This window comes from Dendrobium catenatum, unplaced genomic scaffold (assembly GCF_001605985.2).
Source record: "Dendrobium catenatum unplaced genomic scaffold, ASM160598v2 fragScaff_scaffold_621, whole genome shotgun sequence".
NCBI lineage: Eukaryota > Viridiplantae > Streptophyta > Magnoliopsida > Asparagales > Orchidaceae > Dendrobium > Dendrobium catenatum.
Window position 1 is genome coordinate 15702519 of NW_021319083.1, and position 18195 is coordinate 15720713.

General features: G+C 38.8%; 1 pseudogene; it reads left to right on the top strand.

Moving 5' to 3' along the window:
* Nucleotides 1-3232: 3232 nt before the first annotated feature.
* Nucleotides 3233-12931, top strand: LOC110114687 (annotated as a pseudogene).
* The last annotated feature ends 5264 nt before the right edge of the window (nt 12932-18195 follow it).

Here is an 18195-nt window from a genome sequence, read left to right on the forward strand (position 1 = left end):
TCCCGGAAATGTAATGAAGGATTGTTTGGGCATCCAATTCAATCCATACATTAGTAATCCCAAGAGAGTTGCATAAGTTTAAACCATATTTTAACACCAGAATTTTAGCCAAACAAACAATTTTAATAATAGAGGGACCAGCAAAAGCCATAACCGTATTGCCCATGCAATCCCGAATGATACCCCCACAGCCAGCTTTCAATCTACTAAAGGCACCATCGGTATTCAGCTTGTAGTAACCTGTAGGAGGTTTAATACATCTAACTAAAATGTGTTTAGGAGAATGGGAAAAAGAATCCTCCACGGCAATGTCAAAAGCCTTAGCAAGATGTTGATAGCTTTTAAAATAATCTAAAGTAATCAGCTTAGCCCATATGTTATAACAAGGGAATTAAGTGAAAATAACAAGATAAAAAATAATATGTTATTGTTGAGCCTTGAACCATTCACAGTAATAGATAAATATAGAGCTTAACATCTTAGCTTTGAAAGAACATCCAACACACAAATAGATAAAAAAGAGGGGTGCAATATTAATAAGAGATATCAGTATTTTTACATGAAAACTCTAAAAAAGGCAGAAAAGCCATGGGACTTGACCCAATTTAAATGAATCCACTAGTATTGATGATTGATTACAGATAATACACCTCCTCGAAGGAGGGTACTGGCTAAAATATCATTGTAGAGAGCATATTATATAATTGGAGAATGAAATGATAGTGATTTTCAAGATAATGCTGGTGTCACACTCCATGATCTATATTGAAATAATTAGATATGTCTTTCATTTTAATCATTCACTCCATGATCTATATTGAAATAATTAGATATATCTTTCATTTTAATCATTTAACTAGAATTTACTAATAAACGACATAAAAAATATGTCCACAAATATGTCTTTCATTATATGCCCGCAAATAAAAAATCATGGCTTCTTCACGGGACACTCTTGTAAACCACTAATTCAAACTTATCTTTAATTGCATATCTAAAGAATTTATTTTATAACTATATCCACTAAAAGGGCTCCTAACTCCAATAATTGCTAAGACAGCTCCAATCAAAAAGCTGACGACTCCTATATAGGCTATAACTTCCCACGTCCATCTCACAAACTCCAGATCCCGTCCTGCCCCTCCACTCTGTCGTACTTTTCCTCGATTGTAAAGTCTGACCGCAACAAAGCCAACAATGCCCTGTCTCTTTCTTTGCTATTGCAGCACTGCTAAGCCTCTTCTCTCTCTTTCTTCTATTCATTCTTTCTCTATATCCGTTGCTTTTTCTATGATCCTGATCTCCTTTCTTTCCCGCTTTACTTTTCCTTTTTCCACTAATATTGCGCAATTACTTGCGGTAGTATAGACTAGGCCTCACTCTTTAATTATATTGCCATAGATGCCGTATATAAATAGTTTTATGATTTTTTGAGTTGTGTGGATTATTTCTCTCCCTTGAAGAAAATAACCAAAATTTAAGTACATTTTTTGGGGATATATAGGTCAATTAAGACAGACTCACACACACATCATGATGTGGTGATCGTCGAATAAATTTGACCAGCTTGAAGGGATTTCCCAATCTAGGAACAAAGACACTTAACAAGCTTAAAAGCTTCAAAGATAATAATATTTCATTAATGTTTCAACTCTTCTTACATCACACTATGTATAATACTCAAATAGAAACATAGAGAAATAAAAAATGTTCTAGAATCCTATAACAAATTTGTAACAAATTAAAATCAAATATTCTAAGGAACATCTTAAACTAAAATACTCTGCATCACATTACATATATAAGCCTCAAACTCAAGACCTCTTAGTTGATAGCCTGAGCTCTCAACCAACATATCAAAATGAGCTGTGTTTCTCCTATATTTCCAAAATAGTACTAAGATTCTACCAATGTTTTTGAGAGTCTATATTCTAGATCCTGAGGATGGTGTCACAATTGTAAGCAGATCTGAGAGCATGTAAAGAGGCAATGCCAAGGCCTCCTTTAGAGAAAGGCATAATAGAATTTTTCCAAGAAATAAGATGCAGGCGCTTAGAGTGGTCTCCACTGTGGTAAAGAAATTTGGAACAAGCCTTGTCAATAGCCTTCAGAATTGTTTTGGGGATAATAGATCCTCTAATCCAATAAGCAACTAGATTGGTGATAGTTTTTCTACTAATATTGCGCAATTACTTGCGGTAGTATAGACTAGGCCTCACTCTTTAATTATATTGCCATAGATGCCGTATATAAATAGTTTTATGATTTTTGAGTTGTGTGGATTATTTCTCTCCCTTGAAGAAAATAACCAAAATTTAAGTACATTTTTTGGGACATATAGGTCAATTAAGACAGACTCACACACACATCATGATGTGGTGATCGTCGGAAAAATCGGACTAGCTTGAAGGGATTTCCCAATCTAGGAACAAAGACAGTACTCAACAAGCTTAAAAGCTTCAAAGATAATAATATTTCATTAATGCTTCAACTCTTCTTACATCACACTTTGTATAATACTCAAATAGAAACATAGAGAAATAAAAAATATTCTAGAATCCTATAACAAATTTGTAACAAATTAAAATCAAATATTATAAGGAACATCTTAAACTAAAATACTCTGCATCACATCAATATATAAGCCTCAAATTTAAGACCTCTTAGTTGATAGCCTAAACTCTCAACCAACATATCAAAATGAGCTGTGTTTCTCCTATATTTCCAAAATAGTACTAAGATTCTCCCAATGTTTTTGAAAAAAAGATAATGTATGGTCATCTGGCTTTTTAAAAAAAAGTTAGATATTCTGATAATTTTAAAATTTTATGGTGAATATCGATAATTTACATGTAAATTTCATATATAAATATATATGCACAATTTTGATAAAAAAAGTTTTATATCTAATAATTTTATATTGAAACCATGAAATACAGATTAACAGATGGATAATCATGCGAACAGGGCAATCAATCTTACAATCCTCCACTATACCATCCACATTGATTCTGCTCTCAAATGGAATGACCGTCAGGATTTGAATTGTTGGATAGCCCAAAATCGGTTTCTTCTCCTCCCTGCTGCTCCTGTTGTCTTTGCAAGTACTGACTGTTCTCCCCAGGTCCTGCCTTTTAGGTCGGCTCCCCTTCCATTTCTTTGTATTCTATGCTTTCCCATTTCTTCTTAGTGGACCGTTGCTGGCTTCTCTCTCTCTCTCTCTCTCTCTCTCTCTCTCTCTCTCTCTCGTTTTTCCAACTTTCCTTTTCCTGGCAGTTTCAAAGCCTGAAACTTGGCAAATCCTACAATGCCTATGCATTCTTTTTAATCTACAAATGAGCTCGATTAGTTATGTCACTTATTTTTGGTTTTGCCGCCATTTTTTTATTTTCTCAGAATTAGTTTGTTGGTTTGGCGCCCTTCTTCCTTTCTTCCATTCTGGTCTCCTCAGCTTGTGAGTACAGTTCTAAACTTGCAGTTCCAACGAGTCTGGTTCTATTTTTCGAAAAAACTTCGTCTTTCTCCCAACTTTTGGGCTTCCAAAATAGTTTATTTCGTCCTCTGTTGTTAAAAATATCTTGAAAACGCTGGTTGTTAGGCTGTTATGTGTGCTTGGATACTATGAAGAAGGCAGAGTAGCCAGTACAATAGGTTTAGTTGAAAGAAGGGACGAAGACAAAATAAAAGCCTCGCATGCTATTGCCAAACATAAACAAAACAAAAGGGTTGAAGAAGAACAAGCAAACAGGAAAGTGAAATAAAAGGGTAGAGGTAAAGGTAGGAATAGAATTTAAAAAGGGTTACTTTTATGGAGTGGGAATTCAAGATGCCTCCATGGGATTTAACAGAACTGGAGCAAAATACTGGAGAGGATAACTTGAGCTCAGTGGTCAGTTCAAGTGGGAGCAGAACAGGAGGCCTTGACTGCTCCGTTGATCTCAAGCTTGGGGGTTTGGGGGATTTTAGAGTGGCTGATAAGTGGAAGGAGCAGAGGAGACCTTTCGCAATGCCGATGAAGATGTCTGCGACAGTGCCGGCGGGCGGGCAGTTGAAGAGGCCTCGTGTGCTGAGCGGTGGCAGTCAGAACGTTTCATGCCTCGTTGATGGATGCAGAAATGATCTCAGCCACTGCAGGGAGTATCACAGGCGGCACAAGGTCTGTGAAGAACACTCTAAGACTCCTATTGTGTTGGTTGGTGGCCAGGAGATATAGAGGAATTCAATCTTGAACTTTGGTAACAAGTTTCAATATCTTTATTAAGTTAGCTGGCATCTTCAGGTGCCTAACTTTCAGTCTTCCTTTTGCTTTAGCTAGTTGCTGATAGTTTTCTTTACTTCCTTCTGGCATTCTATTTTGCACTTTAAACGACAATATCTCTCTTCCAAATCTCCTACAATTCCATTTTCCTTTGCTTTTACTCAAATGGTTTTATTTGCTTTGGGAGTTGTCTCTCTTTTAATTTTGTTGTACGATAGAAGTATGCTTTCCCTTTTGTGCTCATTCCTGGTGCCTCTGGTTATCACATTTGTGAGTTTGAAGAGCGTTCTCTTGATACCATTTTTCTCTTTATCCTGGAATTATGCAATCTTGTTCTTCAACAGGGACATACTATACAAATCTTCTACATACCTTCATTGATACTTCTTCCCCTGTTTCCATGTCCTTCGGGTATGTATTTGGCACTACTATGATAACCTTACTAGCTTTTCGTCCATCCCTGCAGAATTTTCTTAGGTGCAACCAATTAACGTAGGAGGACAAATAATAAAAACAAGCTAAGCTACTCATCCTTTTATATTTTGGGGGTAAGTTATTTGGACATGTACCAGAAGCCTATGCCATTTCTATTTTCTCATGATATTAAAAACTACATTATTGACTTGTTGTCTAGATCAAGCTTCATAAATAATGGTATATAAGGGAGATCAGATGTTTAGGTGATTTGTCCCCTCCATGTATTTTTTGTCTTTATTACAAAGGTTTTTAAGCAAATGCCCTCCCTAAAAGTTTTAAAATACTATAGTCTTTAGCCAATTGCCCCCCAACATAATTAAACACATTATGTATAAATGTTATCGTTAGAGAACGATGAACCAAATACAAAGAGAAATAGTAAAGACTAAAGAGAATAAAAAAATATCCTTACAACCAAAATTTGTTCTGGGGGCGTTGCCCACAAAAACCCCCGCAATGGCGTTATCCCTTGACCCCGCGACATATTTCCAAAGCGTACAACGTCGAACAAATAGGTGTCACCTCAGAACAAATTTTGATTGTAAGGATATTTATGAAAAAAAAAAACTCAACACTTTTACTTATAAGTCTTCCCTCCCACCCCCACAAAAAAATTAAGGCTGGATCCAACCCTAAATCCATATGTACACGCACTTTATAGTTTAAGTTTTGCTGTAAATTTGGTTAAGTGGTATTGTTTTCCATCTATAAAGTAAAGGATCCAAGATTCAGACCCTTGAAAGAAAAAAAAAGGCCTTAGGTGTCCATATGGTTTGATGAAGAATCAGTACATTCTTGCTTTAATTTAGATTGTCCTGGAAAGACCTATGGTTGTTCTTGTAATGACTGAATTGAATCTCGTGCTATAAAATTCTGTTTTGTTTTGTATTTCCATATTTTAATGATTCGTTCCATTATATTTCCTAAAGAAGCAATTACAGACCTGTTGATGATGCATCCTTAATCACCATTTGTGTTTAATGATATTTTGCATGTATGCTGTCTTCATGCATACCAATGCTCTTGTTTTCATTTGCATCAATGCGACACATTTGACAACAAAGTTTGTTAACCGAAAAAAATAATTCGGAATGGTAAGTTTTGATTTTTGGCAATGGTTCTTGTTATGTTTCTTGCATGAGGAAGAAGAAGGATCTTCTTGTTCTTGGATGAGAGAGAGAGGGAGAGCTTGCATAGGAAAACCCCTTTCCTTTATTTAATGTGGGCTATTACCATGGGGCTATCAATACATCAACTTGTAACCTATTTATGGGGATATATACATGATGTGGTGTCTTGCAAGAAAAACCTAATATGAAACCGGACCACTACACAACAATCTCCACCTTGGTCCGATTTTACGATCAAATAACTATTTGTGCGTCTGCTGCGATTTGACTAGCTCCCTACACTAACTTTACAAGCAAACTCGCCAAACCGAGCCCAATCCCTCTTGCGAACGGCTTTCACTGTGCCTTCCGATCAATGGCTCCAGCTCGTCCTCCCATGCATTCTAAACCACGCTTATCTGCATCCCTCGTTGTTCCTTCTGTGATCCACACGCTAGTGTCTTGTGCATCGCCTACTCCTGCATGCATGCTTCCGGCTCATGCATTGGCTCTTGTGCGGCACAACCGCGCTCCAGCATGAGTACACTCTCTCTCCAATCTTCCCCGAGCACCCGTGCACGGTCCAACCTTTGACTTCGCACGAGTCACATGTTTGATCTCGAGTTTGTGACAATCCTGTAGCCTTGAGGTTCTTGATCTTGTCAGTTTTGATCCACTGCTTCGATACACGACAACCATTTGCCTCCCAAGCTCCACCTAAAGTCTAGCCCATGCACAAACCGTGAGTCTAACTTACATGCAAGCAGTCTGATCCTCCTCGGCTTCCACTCCCAACGCTGCTCTCCAAGAATAGCCCAACTCCCTGCTTCCGTGCAAATCATGAACGACCTTCATTCATTTCTCTAGTTTGAACGAAGCCGCTACTTGCACAAGATCCAGGTCTGACCCAGGTGACCGCAGGCTTCACCACACACATTCAGACCGCCTTTCATGCTTGCACCAGGCTTATTACATAGGCTCTGTCTATCTTGAGTCACCCAGGCACGCATGTGACACCTTCGACCTGATCTCTTGCACGTCGACCTGCTTCCAGCCCACATGACACCCCCCCCCTCGTAGACCCAGATTTGACAACGCCTCTGCCTGTACCTACCGCAATCTTCTCCACACGATTTATCCAAGTCGATGCACCTCCACTAGCCTACATGTGGAGAAGCTAACCCGTGAACGTCCTGCCTTTGTGCTTTTGCCACTACAGGAAAACAGGTCATTTCCGACAGATTTTCCAGCGGAAATAAATTCGTCGCAAATTCCGGCGGATTTTCCGGCTGCTTTTCGACGGATTTTTTTCACCGAATTTCCGACATAATTTTTGATTGATTTTCCGACGGATTTTTTTCAAAGGCATTTCCGGCGGCTTTTCAGGCGGATTTCCAACAGAATAAAAATTAAATATTTTTATTTCAAAATATAACTTAAATTATTGAATTAATTAAGTTAATTAATTTTTTTTATTTCTGCCGGTATCAATTAAGTTATTGAATTTTTAATTTTAATTTTTAAATTTAACTTAATTATTGAATTAATTAAGTTAATATTTTTTAATTCTACCGGTAACAATTTTAAGTTAATTATTTTAAAATTAAATATTTTTTATTTTAAGTTAATTAATTTTTAAGTTTTTTGTTAAATTCAATTAACAAATTTTAAAAATGACGTCTCGAATAGGTTAAATAAAAAAAAAGTAACATAATTAACAGGTTTTGGTTTCATGACTAGATGGTAGAAGGGTTGAAGGCGGGTAGGGGGGGGCGGGGTTCGAATCCCGCTGAGCACATGGGCTTGTCCGCGTGCATGTGTGGGTCTGGCCTCCCTGCAACGATACTAGTGCAACTTACCTGCGCGACCCGTCTCCACATGCTCCGCTTCGTGGCTTCCCGTCTGCTCTGTCTCAGGCAAAAAAAAAACCATAACCAACGTTCGAACTATTGTACCAACATGCTTTAGTTTTGCCTTCTACATGATCACTTCATGCATGCAAAAAAATTCCGCGTGAGTAAGCTCATTAGCGGCACCGGTAGCGACCACCTCGTCTCTTTCTAGGACCAGAACCTTCCTCCTTCCTCGAGATCGTCTCCTCCAAGCTCTGATACCACTTGTTATGCTTCTTGAATGAGGAAGAAGAAGCCTTTTTTAGCTTCTTGGAAGAGAGAGAGAGAGAGAGAGAGAGAGAGAGAGAGAGAGAGAGAGAGAGAGAGAGGGAAGTGAGGAGAGGGAGAGAGCAAGCACATAAATTTCTTATTCTTTTATTCAAATGGGCTTGTACAAGAGGGGCTCATTTACATCAACCTACAATACTAATTCCTTGGCTTGTATAAGCGTAAGAATCTCTGATACCATTTGTTATCTTTCTTGCACGAGGAAGAAGAAGGATCTTCTTGTTCTTTGATGAGAGAGAGAGAGAGAGGGAGAGCTTTCACAGGAAAAACCTTTTCCTTTATTTAATGTGGGCTATTACTAGGGGCTAATGCATCAACCTATAACTTATTTATAGGGATATATGTATGGTGTGATGCCTTGAAAGAATAGCCTAATCTAAAACCGGGCCACTGCACAGCAGTGTTTTGTTTAGGATGTTTTGTGTGATACAAAATTTGTGGTAGTAAAATGAGAGTTTTACATCATAGTTTTATATGAAGATTTTGAACATTTATACTTTATAGATTAAAGAAAAACACATTAGATACTACACATTTTTTGTGAAATTTTTTGAAAGAGAAAAAAATCATGTGGCTTGACCCTGTTGAAATATATCAATATGTGTATAAAATTATAGAAGTCTATTCATAATTAAAAAAGACATTATTGCAAAGTTGGAAGCACTTGCTTGGTCTCATATAACTATAATATAGTTTGTGGAAGAAGTTAAAGAAAGTGATGATGACGGCTAAAGTGTTAGTCTGTGTGAAATCTGATTGTGTCGATCCATCGGGTTGTATTGTTGCCACGAACCTTAATTTAATTGGTCGTGCTCGCTAGGGAGGTGTTGGGAACCCCCCGATTAAAATTTTTTTCGGACAACGCCAGGTGTTTTTTACTCAAGCTCCCCAACATCGTGTACCTGAGTGCCTCGGCATTGCATTGTTCGCTTGGAGAAAAGACAAAGAGTAGAGCATTGTAGTGATCAAGATCTTACGCTGTAAGGCAAACCAGAGACAGTGTTGAGCATCGCAGTGCTTCAAACTAGCACCGCAGTGCTGTGAGGTCGACTGAACTGTTTTTTCTTTCTCGTTTTTCTTAATGGTGGCTTCCCTTGGTGGTATGTATTATTTCTATTTGTTTGTTCTTGTGTAAGAATAGTGTAAGTAAGAAGAGAAGCAATGAGAGAGCAAGAGAGAAGAGAGGTTTGTACAAATTTCTCCCAATTTTTATAGTGAATTTCGTGGCGTGATGTGACTTGATGATTTTTCTCAATTTTGAGTTTTTCCACATTAAATCCTGGTGCTTTTTTACTTTCCATTGCATTTATATTTTTTCACTGTGAAGTTTACTTCCACCCCCAACACAGAGATAACAATAGGGTGGCAACATTCAAGTGATGATGGTCAAGTGACGATAGTTGGATAATAATTAATGTTCTGAAGTTTATAAATATACTTCAAGTGTTTAATGTGGACTTATTTGGACTTTTGATCAGTTCCCATTTGTTATTTTTGGGTTTGTCTTGTCGAGATATTTAGTTGAAATCAAAGCTCGGATGGTCTTGAATTTTTTTACGAAAGTCTCCAAAATAGATAATATATCATGATTTGTGCTGATCAAGTGAAATTTTTGGGAAACGTATAAAAAATAGATGCTAGGTATATACTATAAACCTATCAAACCAATTCTTGTTTATTTTGCAGCACAAAATTAGAACTTATTTTAGCAGATACACGTAATCCCTGTACGAACCTTTTTCTACTGATAGAATGAACGTTCCACTCTTTCCATTGAATTGCTTTTGGACCAGCATTTTCTCTCTCATCCTTTACCTTGGGTTTGTTTTGTATTTTCTTTCTCATTCTTAGGGTTTGGATTCAATCGAGTGTTACTTGATAGTTTTCTTGAATGTAGATCTTTTATTTTTGCATGCTTCTCTTTATTTGTAACCTTAGCTAACTTCTTCGTGCCCATAGGTAGGCGTGTAAGCGAGCAGGGGCGGAACCTCTTTGAGGCTAGAGATGGCAATTGCCTGGCTGGTTTTGCCCCTGTAAGCGAGTTGAGTCGAGCTTGATCACTTCTGACTTGAGTTTGAGCTCGATTAATTAATCGAGTTCATCTCAACCTTGAGCTTTATTCTACGAGTTTGAGCCGGCTTGTTTATTATGAAAAAGAGAAATTAATTATGATTTAAACAATTATTATAATAAAATGATAAAAATAATGAAAAATTATAAGAAAAATAATAAAGAATTACTTAATATAAGAAATTGTGATATAATTTTTAAATATTTTTAGTAACTTTGTATTTAAAATTATGAATTCTAATATATTTTAAGTATATTTTATATTAATATTTTTTAAACGAGCCGGCTCACGATGAGTCAAGTCATTTATCAAGTTGAGCTCAAACCAGTTCACGAGTCAGCTTGACTCACTTACACCCCTACCCATAGGTAAGTTTTTTTAATGATGGACCATAGTAGATCTCCTTGTTTACTCTTTTCTGAAAACCCGTTAAACTTTTGTCATACTAGAATCCTGTGCAAAGAAAACTTTATTGCCATACTTGAACTGCAAAATTATTAAAAGCTTGAGACACTTAAGGCAATACAATATAAGAGTGGAGGCGTTAAGCTCAGCCGTAGGTGTTTGCTCAAGAAAAATGAGAGACTCAAAAGAGAGTTATTTCACTTGAATTAACTTATTTCAGATACGAAGAATACTTTGAAGGGTTTGAAATGTTAGCCATCATATTGAACTATCCATGCAGATCAATAAACTTTCACGTTTCATCGGCTTTTTAGTTCATATTGCTAAACAAAATATCTTAAACTAGCACCCCATAGATATGTTTAAATTATTGGCAAAGTTGAACTAACTAATTTGTTCAATCTCATAATTTAGTCTATCCGTTTTAATTTAACCATCGTCGTTGCTTTCTTCTTCTTCTTCTGCACCCTGTTTATAACAGTCAATCTTCTGCCATTATTTTCCTAGTAATCCTCTTCAATCTCAATATTATAATTTAAGCTTTTGCACCAACATTTGTGCTTGCTTAAATTTTTCATGCATCATTGTTTCTCTATTAATCCTAATGCTCTTTTTCCTCATAATTTATTTCAATATGTTATCATAAAAAAACAAACTTTCTGTTTGAAAAGTATTGGATTTTCGACTCCTATTTCTCCAATCAAGGAAACCAAGTTTGTAGCAAAGGATACATGCAACTCTGGATTGAACTGGCCTAAGAAAATCACCACAGCATCTTAATAGTACTTTGTCAAATCTCATCTTCATAGAACTTAAAGAAAACCGCCACATCTAGATTAAGAATCTCTCTTCTTAATTCTGCATGTACTCTATTTGGTCAGTGGATTCCATGCATGTTGAAGGGCTTACTTACCAAGCTGTATGGCTATATTTCTTCTGCTGGAGATAAAGATTTTATGGGTTATGGGATTGCTTTCTACATAAGTGATTCATATCTAACTATTTGCTGTTATTTAAGGAGAAACTGATGCGTCTTTGCTCTTTTTCTTTTAATGGCGTAGGTTTCACTTGCTTGTGGAGTTTGATGACGTTAAGCGAAGCTGTAGAAAACGTCTCGATGGGCATAATCGGCGTCGAAGGAAGCCACAGCCAGACTTTGTTTCTGGTAACTTGTTTCCAAACCTCCACGGTATGCTCTTCTTAAGCCTATTCATCCTTTTCCGTCTATTTAAAGGTGCTGTTAGTTCTAGGGGTGTCAATTTCAGGTCACGGGTCGGGTTTGGGTCTAACCCGAAATTGACCCGGCATTATTCGGGTCAACCCGAAATGACCTTTTTTTACAAACGGGTCAGTATTTCGGACCCGAACTTGACCCGCTTCAAGTCCGGGTCAACCTGACATAACTCGAATGACTCGGGGGCGTGAAAATATTACTAGTTTTCGGGGCAAAAAACGGGTTAATCTCCGCTTTTCGGGTCAAAACCGGGTCGAAAACATGTCAATCTCGGGTTTTCGGATCAAAACAGTTTTTAGGTCAATTTCGGGTCAAAGGGTCAACCTGAACCCAACCTGATTTTTGAAACGAGCCGAATTTTTGAACCCGAACCTGACCCGTTTCGGATCCGGTTTGACCCTAACTTGAAATTTTCAGGTCATATTTGGGTCGGATTTTCGGGTCTGTGCTTTGTAAGAAAACATTACCCATGCACCACAGGAATCAGATTTCCAACCTACCCTCAAATATTTCCAACTGCTGCAGCAGACTCAAACTGGAGCACTATAATCAAAAGTGAGGAATATACACTCAGCAGGCACCAGCCTTCCCCTCTTCATTTCATCAACAGAGCAGCAGCACCGCCGCCACCACAGCATTTCTGCAGCTCCTTCACTTGGAGCTTCAAAGAAGGCAAGCAATTCCCCTTCCTCCACGACGATGAAATGGTGCTCAGCCGCCGGACAACCCTGGAGCCCATCTCATCTGCAGCAGAGAGCAGTAACAAAAAGATAATTTTGACCAATGGATTGCCTCGGACCCTCCACTCTGATTGTGCTCTCTCTCTTCTGTCATCATCCACAAATGCACCTACTATCAGTCTAAGCCAAGATATACCGGTGGAGAGGATTCAAGCAGGCGATCAGCCCATTCTTTCTAGCCTGGATTATGGAATTGGACTTGGCTTATATTCCCACTTGCAAGCAACAGCAAATAATGTGTCGATGACGACGGGGTTTCTGTGTTCTGGAATTGAGAATGAGCATGTGAGCACTGTTCTAGTTTCAGACGCCATTGAAGCTGACCTGCATTGCCAGAGGATATTTCATGTTGAGGGTGAAGGGACTTCTGACAGGGCTTCTCACTGTCTCCCCTTCTCATGGTATTAGATCAGGTATTTGTAATGGGGAAATTCCTTTTCTTCTCACCATAGATTCTAGCTTCGTTTAGGACGACTTTTTTACTGCTTCTTAAAGCAGCTTTCGAGTAAAAAAAATCATTTTAGGAAGAAAGCCGTCCAAACGAAGCCTCTATGTTGTCAAACTGAGTTGTGTGTGATTCTGTATTAGTTTTAGAATGGATGGAAGTTTTGGTGATTAAGCTGATATCTTCATATGATGACTCAATGATGGCGGGGGAAATATTACTTTACTAAAGGTAAAATTTAATGAGATGGAAATATGAATGTAGCATAAATTATCTATATTGAATTGAGCAACAAAAATTCAGATAATTTGAGAATTTAGAATGTTCGAAAAAATAATTGACCCAAAATAATATATTTAAGATTTAAGCAAAAAAGTTATTATATAAAATTAAATTAACGGCTCCTACAGTACTTAACAAGAGTTTAGTATGAGAATTTAGGAAGATAAGTAGTGATGATAATAATGATAATGTTGATACCATATAATAATATGAAAATATAGATTTTCTTATTTCTTATGAAAAATATCATATAATAAATTCCGTTTATTTATTTATTTATTTAGCATATACGATTATCAAAATCTCACCGTAGGAAGTTAATTAAAAAAATTATCAACAAAAATTATAGACAAATATAAGTATTACAGCGGTTGGTACAATTGTGAAAATTTTTTCTCATATATATGCTAAAGATTTTTTACTCCAAAGGGATATTATTATTCCTTTTGGTGTATGAGGCTCAAGTTCTCAAATAATGCAATAAATATAATTTAGAGATTGTATATTAAGTGACAACATATTATGAGGGTTAGGTAAACTTGTAATATAGGCTTATTTCGGATGATTTTTTTACTAATTTGTTTTTCAAATTATTGTCACACTATCATTTGATTATTATTTTGATGCTACTTAGTTGCTTGCATTACTAGAATTGATAAGATTGCAATAGCTCTGAAAAATTTATGTCTAATTAATTCAAATGTATATATAATTTAAAAAAAATATATATTTACTATAATAATTTCAATAAAAAGTTATTGTTAAGAGCACATAATATATTATTGTATTATGACAAGTGTACCTAGCCGGCATGAACAAAGCTATATATACCTACAGCTGCTATGTATTGAGACACGAAAGATAATAAAACTTTCCAGACATTTTCTTGATCCTCTCTCTGTATCCTCTTTCCTTTTACATTTTCGGTTTCTACATGGTATCAGAGGAAGGTCGATCTTGAGGTTTCAGCCATGGCTCATCAAGACCAGGCGTCGTCCTCGATCGCCACTACCTCCGCTACTCCCGGCGAGTCCACAGGCATTTCTTCGTCGTTAAAATTTGTAATTTCTAACCTAAAGTTCTTGGTTCCTCACGCTCTTACTCCGGACAACTTCCCGATTTGGAGCACGCAAATCGCTAAGCTATTCCGCGCCAATGGCTTCAATGCGTTTCTTGATCCTAAAAACTCATCCGAGAATGCCGATCCAAATATTGACACGCATTCTTGGACGGTGACTGATCAGAATTTGGCCACTGCAATGTGCTCAACGATCTCACCGGAAGTTCTTCCTTATGTGATTCATCTTGAATCCACTCAAGAAATATGGGCGACCCTTCATACGCGTTTCCAATCCTCAAATCGCTCGAAGGTAATCCAACTCAAAAACGAGTTGCATAACATTTCAATGCAGACGATGTCTATGACTTAGTACCTTACTGAAGTCAAGAAAATCGTCGATCAAATCGCCTCGGCCGGCTCCTCGATAGATCCCGAAGATATCATCATCTACATTCTCAACGGACTTCCACCGGCCTACCAATCTTTCACCACAACTATCCGCACAATGCAAGGTTCGCTGTCCCTCGACACCTTATATGCGCTCCTTATCAGCGAAGAAATCCACCTCAAGTCTGCGGCCTTGAAGTTTCCCAAACTGCCGGACAATCAATCGGCACTCTACTCTGTTCGCGGCCGGGGCCGCAGAGGCCGAAACCGTCCGCTGTCTGGAACTAACTCCGGATTGTCTACAGCACCTACAAATGCAGTCATTTGCCAAATCTGCAAGAAGAAGGGTCATGGCGCTGAAACCTGCTGGCATCGCCTGAACCTCAATTACACGTCTAACCAGCACACGGCCAAAAGCAACAGGGCTCTTACAGCTCAACAGGACAGCACGGCCAATACAGATTGGTACATTGATTCTGGCGCATCGTCGCATATGACGAACAATATCGACAATCTTGATAGCTACAACACCTATACGGGTCACGATTCGGTAACTCTTGGGGATGGAAGAACCGTCCCTATCGCACACACGGGATCGGGCATTCTTCCTACCCCATCCCGTAAGCTTTTTCTTTCTAACTTACTGCATCTTCCTTCGCTTTCTTATAACTTACTTTCAATTTCTAATTTAGTCAAAGACAATGCTATTTCTATAACCTTTGATGAAAACGGCTTTGTATTTAAGGATCGGAAGACAAATCAGGTCATCCTTAGCGGTCCATGCAGCCACGGAATGTACAAGGTATCAACGGCTGATTCACCTGCTCAGGCCATAGCATTGCAAACTTTCCGAACTTCGTCGAACAGTTGGCATCTTCGACTGGGCCACCCTCATCAACGTGTGATGCATAATATCTCTTGTTGTAATCCGGCTTTACACATAGTACCTACCAAATTTGTTTGTACTTCATGTCTGTCTTGTAAGGGTCACAAATTAGTTTTTGAAAACTCGGTTAGACGAACCAAAGCTCCCCTCGAATTAGTCCATTCCGACGTTTGGGGTCCTTCACCTGTCTCGTCTAACCAAGGATTTCGATATTATCTACTCATTGTTGACGATTTCTCTCGTTTTACTTGGCTTTTTCCCATTATGCACAAATCTGATGTTACTAATACATTCGTTTACTTTACCACGTTCATAGAAAAACAAACCAATTTCAAAATCAAAACCATTCGTACCGACGGTGGCGGTGAATTTGTTAATAATCACTTTCTCAGTTTTACCAAGAATGCAGGCATTCGGCACCAAGTCTCATGTCCCTATACACCGGAACAGAATGGTACCGCGGAACGTAAGCACAGACATATTATCACCACAACCCGTGCTCTGTTACATACGGCAAGCCTTCCGATGTCATTCTGGCTCGACGCTGCTATAACAGCTACACACCTAATCAATCGAATGCCATCCTTCACAACGGATAACATCACCCCGCTCAAAAGAATGTTTAACATTTCACCGTCATACGAACATCTCAAAGTCTTCGGTTGTCAATGCTTCCCGTTGATACCGTCGGGACAACGAACGAAACTAATGCCAACATCTACCTCTTGCATCTTCCTAGGATATTCCGAGACGTCAAAAGGCTATAAATGCCTCAATCCGGTAACCAACAAAATTATAGTGTCCCGGAATGTCACCTTTAACGAATCCGTTTTTCCATATGCAGGAACTACATCTCCTCCCTCTCAAGACTCAACCCAACCACCTCATCAGCTTCTTATTCCTCACTCCATTCGGCATTACCGTCCTACAGGAAGTCATGCTATTGGCTCCAACTCTCAGGCGCATGCTCATACCCCGTCCCAACCACCGGACTCATCGGTGCCCACTGAACCCATCTTTCCAAATATACCATCAAGAGACATCAACACTACACATCCGATGACTACCAGGTCCAAGACGGGCTCCCTAAAACCAGTTCAACGACTTAATTTACTTCATCAAAATCAAACTACAGCTGACCCGACCTCATACAGCGAGGCGAGCAAGATATTCGAATGGCGGCAGGCAATGGCGCAGGAATTCTTTGCTCTTCAAAAACAGGGTACCTGGACACTTGTGCCACCGCCGGTTAACAGTAAAATTCTCGGGTCAAAGTGGACCTACAGGACAAAATACAACTCTGACGGGTCCGTGGCCAGATACAAAGCACGCCTCGTCGCTCAAGGGAATCAACAAGAATACGGAATTAACTATCAGGACACATTTAGTCCGGTTGCAAAAATTCCTACCATTAGAATCTTATTCACCGTAGCACTATTTCATCATTGGCGTATCCAACAATTAGACGTCGACAACGCGTTCCTGCATGGAGATATCAATGAAACAATCTATATTCAGCAGCCCAAAGGATTCGTCGACGCAAACAATCCACTTCACGTCTGTCGTCTGCACAAGGCCATCTACGGATTACGGCAGGCCCCGCGACTTTGGTATACAACGTTCACATCCCATCTTCGTCAGCTCGGTTTTGCTCACAGTCAGGCCGATCCGTCCCTTCTAATAAGACACAAGGAGGCGACGCACATTTACCTGTTGGTATATGTCGACGATATACTAATTACCGGCAACAACGAGCAAGCCCTCTCCGATCTCATCATACAGCTCAAAGACAAGTTCTCAATGAAACAACTAGGCTCGGCGAATCATTTCTTGGGCATCAAGATTGACCAATCCTCAGATAAGTATTTTCTCTCTCAAACTTCTTACGCCAAATCTATACTCAAACTCGCCGAGCTACAGAAATGTAACTCGGTAGCTAATCCCTCTATAACCAAATTAACAGCTATTCAGCAATCCGAACAGCCAGCATTTGATGACTTAAGATACAGGCAACTAATTGGCAGCCTTCAGTATCTGACACTAACAAGGCCGGACATTGCCCATGCGGTCAATAATCTTTCGCAGCACATGCACAACCCTGCTCCAATCCATACTCTAATGCTCAAGAAACTGCTCCGTTACATTCAAGGCTCAACGGATTTCGGCTTACCTATAACTCGCACGAGTCTACGGCTTCGCACGTATTCAGACGCAGACTGGGCATCTGATCCGGCAACTAGGAAGTCTACCTCCGGTTTTTGCACATTTTTAGGCGACACACTAGTATCGTGGACGGTGAAGAAACAAAACACCGTCTCTCGTTCCTCAACGGAATCGGAATACCGCGCCTTAGCATCCGCAACAGCGGATACTATATGGCTTAAGCGACTACTAATGGAGTTCGGTGTCCCTCATCCTGATCCTGTAGATGTATTCTGCGACAACATGTCCACTATCGCATTGGCAAACAATCCAGTATTTCACGCTCGCACGAAGCACATCGAAATTGATCAAAGATTCATACGAGATCACATCCTGAATAAAGTTATTCGTCTACTTCCCATTAGCACCGTCGATCAAATTGCAGATATTCTCACTAAGCCTTTGGCAACACCTCGATTCAAATTACTCCGGGACAAACTAACTATTATTTCAAATACT